The 8,978-nt window shown below is 31.5% G+C and overlaps 1 long non-coding RNA gene across 5 annotated transcripts; it reads right to left on the bottom strand.

Moving 5' to 3' along the window:
• Positions 1 to 1,574: 1,574 nt before the first annotated feature.
• LOC136207489 (uncharacterized) lies at positions 1,575 to 8,751 on the bottom strand. Of its 5 annotated transcripts, none has more exons than XR_010676643.1 (5): positions 6,459 to 8,751; positions 4,831 to 4,909; positions 4,288 to 4,420; positions 2,896 to 3,014; positions 1,575 to 2,839 (listed from the first exon to the last, which is right to left on the bottom strand). It is a non-coding gene; the product is annotated as an uncharacterized lncRNA (long non-coding RNA). The 5 variants fall into 5 exon arrangements; XR_010676644.1 differs by having other exon boundaries at positions 1,575 to 2,810; XR_010676648.1 differs by having other exon boundaries at positions 2,933 to 3,014.
• Positions 8,752 to 8,978: the final 227 nt, after the last annotated feature.

Raw genomic sequence — 8,978 nt, 5'->3', positions numbered from 1 at the left:
GAAGATTGGTTATTTTTTTGTGTTTTAATTCAGAAATGTATTGGTTATTCAAGATATGGATTGACGTTAGACACAAATGTAAACATATTATGAGTATTGGTCTCCAATAAAATTAAAACCATTGATATACAAAATTTAATCTTCATATTTTAGAATGTTTTTGTATTAAGGTATAAAAACCAGAAATTCAAACGAAGAAGAAGGCATAACGTGACATTTTAATTTTTAAAAATGTCATCTAAACAGCAATAAAAAGACATTAAAATTAATGTTTCTATCACATGAAAAAAAAATCCTTTAACATGATTGATTAAGACCTGTGCCATCAAAACAGGCTATAACGGCAGAAATTATTATACGAACTGTCATCTCAAATTAAATATGCCAATTTCCCACACGCTAATCTGACGGTTTTAATTGTTAGAATGTCATTTGATGACATTAAAGGTGATGACAGTAATAAATAAGCTGCATCGTAACAAGGGTAAGATGACAGTAAGAAAATAGACTAATGTCATGTGTGATGACGAAACATGACAGAACCTGACCGTCGTCTGAAGGTGCAATAGACGGCAGCGAGCCCCGTGACAGATTTATATCTCGCGGGACGACGATTTTTAACCGTCGTCTGAAGAGGGTTTTGGCGTAGTGTGCTATACCAGGTAACTGATAACTAGCTATACTTTATGATTGATTGTTAACTAGAATTTTGATATTTCAAGTTTACAAACAAGACTATACAATAAGTGTATTGTTGATTGTTCACTGTATAATAAATTTAATGTTGACTATTGATAAATTTCAAATAGAATATTTCTTATTGATTTTCCTTGATTCCAACCTTATTTATAAGGTAAAATACCTCTTTAATAACTAGGAAAGTTAACAATTAGGAAAACTTAGAAATGCTAACAATTAGAAAAACTATTTCCTAATTACAACACACTTCCTTGTTTTCCAAGAAGTTTCGTAATCTTAATTAGGAAAATTTCTCTAGTCTTATAATTTAGGAAATTTTCTCTAATTTTAGTTAGAAATATATCTCATATGGTAATAACGATAAGTATATTGTTGATAGTTTACCATTCATTGTATAGTCAACAGTCACACTTATTGTAAAATCAAAGGTCAAAAATCAATCATAATTAGTTAGTCAATCAGTCAACCACCAGTATAACTGATTGTTACTTACCTTGTATAGCAGATAGCTTTGCGTATAAATAGGTTGTAAATCATCTTCTTCCTTTATATGTACAAATATACAAGGATATAGAGTTTATTTCTCTCTATTAATTCTAAGAAATAATTTTTGATGATAAGCGGTTCTAAATATAATTCTGAAAATAAATGAGTTAAAACTAGAATCTTAATCTAACTGTTTAGATAAAAATTGAATTTAATTAATGAATTATAATTTGAAGCATGACAATTTCAAAATCATACTTAGAATTTAATAAATTATATCTCCGATATAATTTATAATAAATTAAGAAATATATTTTTATTTGAATAAATTGTATCTCGAATATAATTTGATAATTATTTAAGATATAATAAATTGATTTAAAACGTAATTTCTCGGATAAATCATGCGAGATATAAATTTTATTCCGGTAAAGCTTGAAAAATGCATCAAACAAAAATGGGTATCTACAACCACGTTCGCATGAAATTACAAAACAGTGTTCTATTGAACAGAACAAAGCTAAAGAAACACAACTTATGAAAAACATACTAAAGGCCAAATACTAGGCAATATTACTACGTAAAGAATAAATAGAAGAAATAAACTCTATATTCTTATATATTAGTATAGGTAAAGGAGCAAGATTTACAACTTAATTATTTATACATAAAACTATATGCTATATACCTAGTAACTAAAAACTAGCTATACTTATGATTGATTGTTGACTATACAATTTCAAATGGAATATTTCTCAATATTTCTTATTGATTTTCCTTTATTCCAATAATATTTATAAGGTAAAATACCTCTTTAACAATTAGGAAAGCTAACAATTAGGAAAACTCTTTCCTAATTATAACAGACTTCCTTATTTTCCAAGAAGTTTCTTAATCTTAATTAGGAAAATTTCTATAATTTTATAATTTAGGAAAATTTCTCTAATCTTAATTAGAAATATATCTCCTATTATAGTCTACCATTTATTGTATAATTAACGACCACACTTATTGTAAAATCAACTGTCAAAAATCAATTATAATTAGCTAGTCAATCAGTCAATCACCAGTATAGCTAATTGTTACTTACCTTGTGTAGCCGATAGCTTCGTGTTTAAATAGGTTGTAAATCTTGTTCTTTCTTTACATGTTACAAAGCCTAAATACTCTTTATATACTAGATAATCATAAAGGAAAAGAAGATAGACATTTTGAGTCAACAGATATGGACTCTAAATTTGATGATGGCAATGATAATCCACAGGAGCACATCCTAGGACACGTTGCTGATGCTCCAATATCTTCAATGAGTCAATCTAGCCTGTCTCTTTCATTAAGTTTGAATCCAGGTAACTCATCTATTGATCCTTTATCTCAAAGTTTGCCTTTTCCAAGTTATGATGTTCCACCATGTTTCATAAATTCAACAACTATTTCTGAACCTATCATTAATGAACAAACCTCCTTTAGTCCCACACATGTTCTGTCTCAAGCAAGATCAATGCTCTTTTCCTTAATCTCTAGCCTTAAGCTTGTGGAGGATTTCATTAATAACTCTGAACCCAAACCAAGCTCCTCCACCTTAAGTGATATTCAAAGGCTCTCCTTGCAACTCAATGATTTAACTGCTACCGTGAAGGAAGGATTTGCAAACCTAAACAAAGCCATCAAACAGCAGACTGAAAAAATCAAAGAGCTGGAGATATTTACCACTTTTGTACCCCCTTCTGAGCCACTGCAAACTTACGCCTCCATGTATCAGTTGCCGTCTCCTGGGTTTCCTCCAAGGCCATGATTTGTGTTGCTAGCAATGTTGCTCTTTTTGGAAACTGTAATAGTTGGAGTATTAAACTTTTATATCTCATTTTGTTTGGGCATGAAAAATAGAGTGTAATGCTTTTTTTTTTTTGGATAATTATCGTTTGGAATCTTCTTGTTGCTATTCTATGACATTAGTATTATCTATTATATGTATGATTTTCTCTTTTTGTTGCTTTCCAACATGTGGAGAAAAATCTATTAATTGTTGATGTTTGATTGATTGTTCTATGTGGTAATAGAACTTATTCTGATATGTATTTTGGAGGATCTGTTTTCAAAGATGCTTTCTGATTTATAGAATGTATTGTTTTGTGTGGTACTAGAAACTTTTCCTGATATTCAATTTTCCAGGAACTGTTATTCAGAATCAAAAGCATTCTAATTTCCAGAATGGTTAAACATTGGATCTCTTTCTGATTTTTCAGGAAATGAAACATTTTGATATGCATAAAATGATTGATAATTATCCTGATATACAGGAAATAGAACTTATGCAGACAATCTGATGTGCAGGGAATAAGAATCATGCTTGATAGAATGTGTAACATTCTGACATAATTAAAATCTTAATGCTAAGATGTGTGTTATGCATAATTTGTAATCGGAAAATAATCTAAATTATTTGATAATATTACATTAGTAAGTTAAATATATATATATATATATAAATATATATATATAAAATCCGATTTTAAATACTAGAAAATTAATTCAATTTAAAATCAGTTTTGGTTTTGATTTCACATTGAATGCTAATCATATTCAACAATTTAACTGTTTAATTTTGTTTTTAGTTATCAACCACTCATCCTAGGTGCCTTCTATGGTTACTTTGTTTTTGACAAAGTACCATTACTTGCACTACAAAAAAAAGGACTTTCGGGGACGACAAAAATCGTCCCCAAAACCATAAAAATTCGTCCCCTATATTTTAAGGGACAAGTTTTTCGTCCTCATTTTTTGTCCTTGTTTCCTCCGTCCTTGATTCTATAGGGGACGAAAAAAATGATGTCGTCCCCACATAATAGTATCATATTTTTGTCCCTCAATAAGGGACGACACTTGCCCCAAAAAAAATATCTGAAACCTAATCATTAATTAAAACCATTAAATTACTAATTTTCAACTAGTAATCAACTAGTTGATTCTTCAACAGCAAACCATAACCTCATATGTAGACATAAACCAAACAAAAAATCAACACAAAATTATCTATTATGTAACAATAATATTTACACAAAATGATTAGAAAAATGGAACAGAAAAGTTTGATTAAATTACTTGTAGTAGTCTTAATTTGGTAAGCCTCAATTAGCGATTGTCTGCAGTATGATTATGTGTCGTAAACTGCTGATATGCCAAGTTGATCCAGGTACTTGTCCAACATCACTAAACTTCAATCAGGACCAGAAACCTGAAGATTTTTTCAAAAGAAAGAACTAAGTGCAAAGGGAAAAAAAGAAATAAGCATTTTCTTCAAAACTAATGACAAAAAAGTTGAAATGACTATACATTAGTAACAAGTATGAAGACATAGAAGAAACGAATACCAATAATATTAAGATGACGAAACCAAAGAAGAAGAATGCTTATAAAATATAAATGTGGCTGATTCAACTTATTACCCTGATTTCTATGCCAATGAAAATGGAAGCTAATAGAATAAATGAATTTGAGGCAACCCACCTTATCAACAAAAATGATTAAGGAATAAACAATCATACGATAGAATTAATCTATATACTACAAGCAATTGCCTTGTTTGATTCATTTTCCATGGGAACAAATCAGTCTTTTTATACTTTCACATTTCCAATCTGTTACCTGACAAAATTTTCATGCAAGGCTACAACTGATGCAGCAAAAACTGTTCTAACCACACTTGAACCTCTTAGACTGATTCCTGCAAGGTGAAAAATGAAATGTCAAGAGACCACAAAATAGTCAATTCATGCTCAAACATCAACAAAAATAAATTTCTTAGGCATATTAGATTTATGAAATTACTTCTCTAAGGATGATAATAACCAACTATATATAACATTATGAGGCAATAGCAAAGGAACCCCAGACATTTATGTACACTTCCTGACACAGATACCATGAGTTTAGATTCTCTGGACCAAGATTTCAAATTCATGCATTGTCAAGATAAATAAACTAATATGGTAGTCCGGGCTCCAAAAGAGACCTAAATGTTTTTAGAAATTACCATGACAAAATGTTCTCTTTCCAAGAAAAAAAAAGAACAGAGAAATTGAAAACCTTGGGAAACTTACAACAAAAGCAAAATAGCTATCCTCATTATCTCTTAAAAGCTAAACTATTTGCCATTAATCAAAAGCAACTTAATAAAAATGCCATTAAAAGTTGAACTTATCAAATTTCTTCATATTCTTGCTTTGTGAACTGAAACCATTACTATTACTAAAACAAACCATTACTATCCTCAGGGTGTTGAAGGCCCCAGGCCCCATGTTAAACCTGATTTGAGAGAATTGCATGACCATTTTTCAAATTCTAAAGCAAAAAGGAGTAAGAAGTCAGTGAAAAATCAATTTAGCAAAACGAGAGCAGAAGTCTTCTTGGATTTATGGTAGAAGGACAAGTACTTCAATTGAACCATTCTACTTAAACATCCAATACACTAAGAAAATGAATTTGCTTGCTGCCCCTATTTTGTACAACAACCAAATTGAGAAAGTTTAAAATGAACAGAACAATAATGTTCAATACAGAACCCAAAAGGAAAGCTTTATAGTCTACTTACTCTGAGGAAAAGACAAAACTGAACTGAGATTAAGAGAATGAGAGCATAAAATCAAAAAAAGTATATTAGTCCAATATATGAAGGAAGAAACTAAGCTTGTAAAAGAGTGTCTCCAATTTCTTTAAATCATTAAGAGGAATCTCAGACCCACTATTTCCAAAGAGCCCCACAGGCTTCTAAAGAGTACCACCAGAGACCACTTCATATATAAGGAATTGCAAATATTAAAAGGAAGAATATTGGCAAGGAGGCAGATTGTGTCTTCAATAGCTAATTAAGAAACGTGAACACGATTTTAGACACACTATACACAAAGAGTATTAGAAAATGTGTTATTACTACCTTAAGAAAAAAAGTATTATGCATTTTCTTGCATCCAAGCATGTAGCATCCACACATTGCTCCAATGTATAATACAAGATGCCACATATTCCTATTATTCTTCAAAATTCAACACAATTATAGGACACCTTTTCTTGCATTGAGTCTGGCAAGCCCAAAATTAGCTACCTAAAAAAGGAACTGATTCTCAATTTAAAATGCAAGAAATATGTAAGCTGTCTGCATGCATGCATTGTTCTAACTCAACTCTGCAATTCAGCACTCAAATGGATGATACAAATAAACAGGATGATGGACATAGCAATTTTGGAGCTACAGATATAAAGAATAGAATGGTAACCTTGTTGTTTTCCTTTTTTAGCTCTTGCCCCGTGTTTCAAAATCTACACCAAAATCTTGACAAATCACCTATAATTGGAATTTGATCAATGTTTCAAATTAGGTGCCATATATTAACAAACAAATGAACTTCTAAATCTGAAAGGAAAACACATCAACAACTTTGCAAGCAACACTTTGTTAAGACCATAATGTTCAACATAAACAGTTTAGAAGGCATGAGTACATAGTATAGAAGGGCCAAAAATTAGCAGATAATGCATCTTCAGTGACAGCCCGGCCATCCAACATAGTCAAACTACCAATACCAGCCAACACAATGTTCTTGCAAAACTACACACATAAAAATGTGAAAAGTTTTAACATATATAAAGTAGCAAGAATAAAACAAACTCCAATAAAATCATGTTAATACGAAAAATAGACCAAATTGCATAAGAGGTACACTGGAAATTTGAAAAAGTTAAGAAATCCAATAAAATCATTGAAACATGTTAGCCGTAATTATTTTTTATGTCTCGCAAATTTTTTAAATTGACTTGCAATTGGTTTTGCACTATGTTGCACGGTTACAGACTCAAAAATTGCCACGGAAAACATTATTTCTAAAACATAACCCTCTTACAATAGCCTTCAAATGTTAACCCTCATAAAATAGCCTTCAAATGAAAATAGACACGGACATGACATGCGAAAATGCAATTAAAGAGTGTCCATGTAATATAGGTTTTGCAAGCCAATAGAGATATTGTTGAGTGCTTTATATATATATATATATAAACATAAAAATGATTTGAATATCTTTTTCTAAAACAAAAAATAATAGATTTTGACCAAGATAAAACAAAAGTTTCTTTATATTCTAAATTGTTACAAGTGGTAAGGAACTAAGTGATGACAAAGGTAATCTTCAACCCATTTTTTATTCTTACAAAAACTAGAAAAGCTCCCATAATTTCCATTTTTTAATTTCCCATCCCTGAAAATAACCACTGTCCAAACAAGACTTTTCATTTTCAAATTGGAAAGATTATTATCCAACAAGGTAGCTTGCAAAAATAAGTTGCAACAGGGGCAGAGAGGTATTTTGTGCTAATTCATGGGGCCTTTTATTGAGCTTGGTGCTGATACAAGGCTTCACCTCTTCTAAAATCGGAGAGCCATAATGTTTGAACTCTAGATTTGGCTGGCTGCTCCATTATCTCTCATTGTAGTATCCAGAACATAAGGGCTATTTTTGAAGTTTTATATGAAACATTCACCAAATTACAACATTGTTCTCGCCAGCATTTAGGTGGGGGGAGGCAGCCCTATACCACACTACTCAGGGGAGGCACCAAGGCTGGGGACGTCAGGCCCCCGAGCTTCAGGATGCCTCCGCCACTTACTGAAAGTACTCTAAAACTAATTTATACATGGTTTGCTCTAAAAGATATGTACCTCATGTGCGTTTAGACCAACTACAATAATGTAGAAACTAAAGATAATGTGTAATTCTCAAGTCATGCATATCAAGCAATTTCACCCTGTCTCACCAAAAGCAAATTAACAAAAAAATAACAATAGTGCCAGTTCAGATCCCTCTGCTACTGTAGTAGGACAACCAGATAAGAGCTTTCAGACAAGATTGAAAATATAGGATAACCAGCAATTCAAATCCCTACAAAGTAGAGTTGAGTCCATCACAAACTTCTCAATGACAAAGTAAAGATGAGTAAGAATTTCCTGATAATAACTATTAACTAATTAGTTTTTCAAAGTGGTCCAAGTAACCTAGATTAATTTAATAAACCAAAGAAAACATTCAAATCTGTAAGTTCCTGTTACTTTGGGATAACTAAAGTACCAAACACAGGAATAACAATAAAGAACAGAGAATATGAGCCTTGATTCTTATTAAACCTACTACTACTACATGTTTACAATAGATGATTTAATTGCCGAATTTAGGGCTAACCTAAAGGAAGAAGAAGACTTATCTTATTGCCTTTCTCTAGTGTTTTTCTGTTGAAGGAACGCAACTATGACCCTCCATCCCTCTGTCTTCTGTTCGGCTGTTTGCTTCGATCCAATTGACAAACCCTCACTCTTAGTTGTGTTTCAATTCGCCAAATTGAATTCTCTATCCGATGCTTGAATTTCGATTCAGAAGATAAAGGAATTCGAGCTTGGGGGGTGGTGCACATCATTAGGGGGCGGAGCTTGGGGGCGGCAGCCATGGCGCCGATGGCTTGGATGCCTCCGCCTCTTGTACGGATAAACGACTACAACATTTGGGAGATAAAAAAGAAAGAAGCAAATACCCATATGCCAAATTTGTCCCCTCTAATTAATTAATTTTAAATCTAAAAATGTATTTAATGTTTATTAATTGAATTCGTCCCTAATATAAATTAAAAAATAATTGGAGACAATAAATATGATTGTCTCCTATATTAATTTTAAACTATAATTAAGGACAAAAATTATAAATTGTCCCTAACCATTCATATCTGAAACTCATATTTTTTGTAGTGTTGGT

This window comes from Euphorbia lathyris, chromosome 1 (genome assembly GCF_963576675.1).
Source record: "Euphorbia lathyris chromosome 1, ddEupLath1.1, whole genome shotgun sequence".
NCBI classification, from domain to species: domain Eukaryota; kingdom Viridiplantae; phylum Streptophyta; class Magnoliopsida; order Malpighiales; family Euphorbiaceae; genus Euphorbia; species Euphorbia lathyris.
The sequence above is the reverse complement of the archived record's forward strand: the minus strand, read 5'-3'. Positions and strand labels throughout refer to the sequence as shown.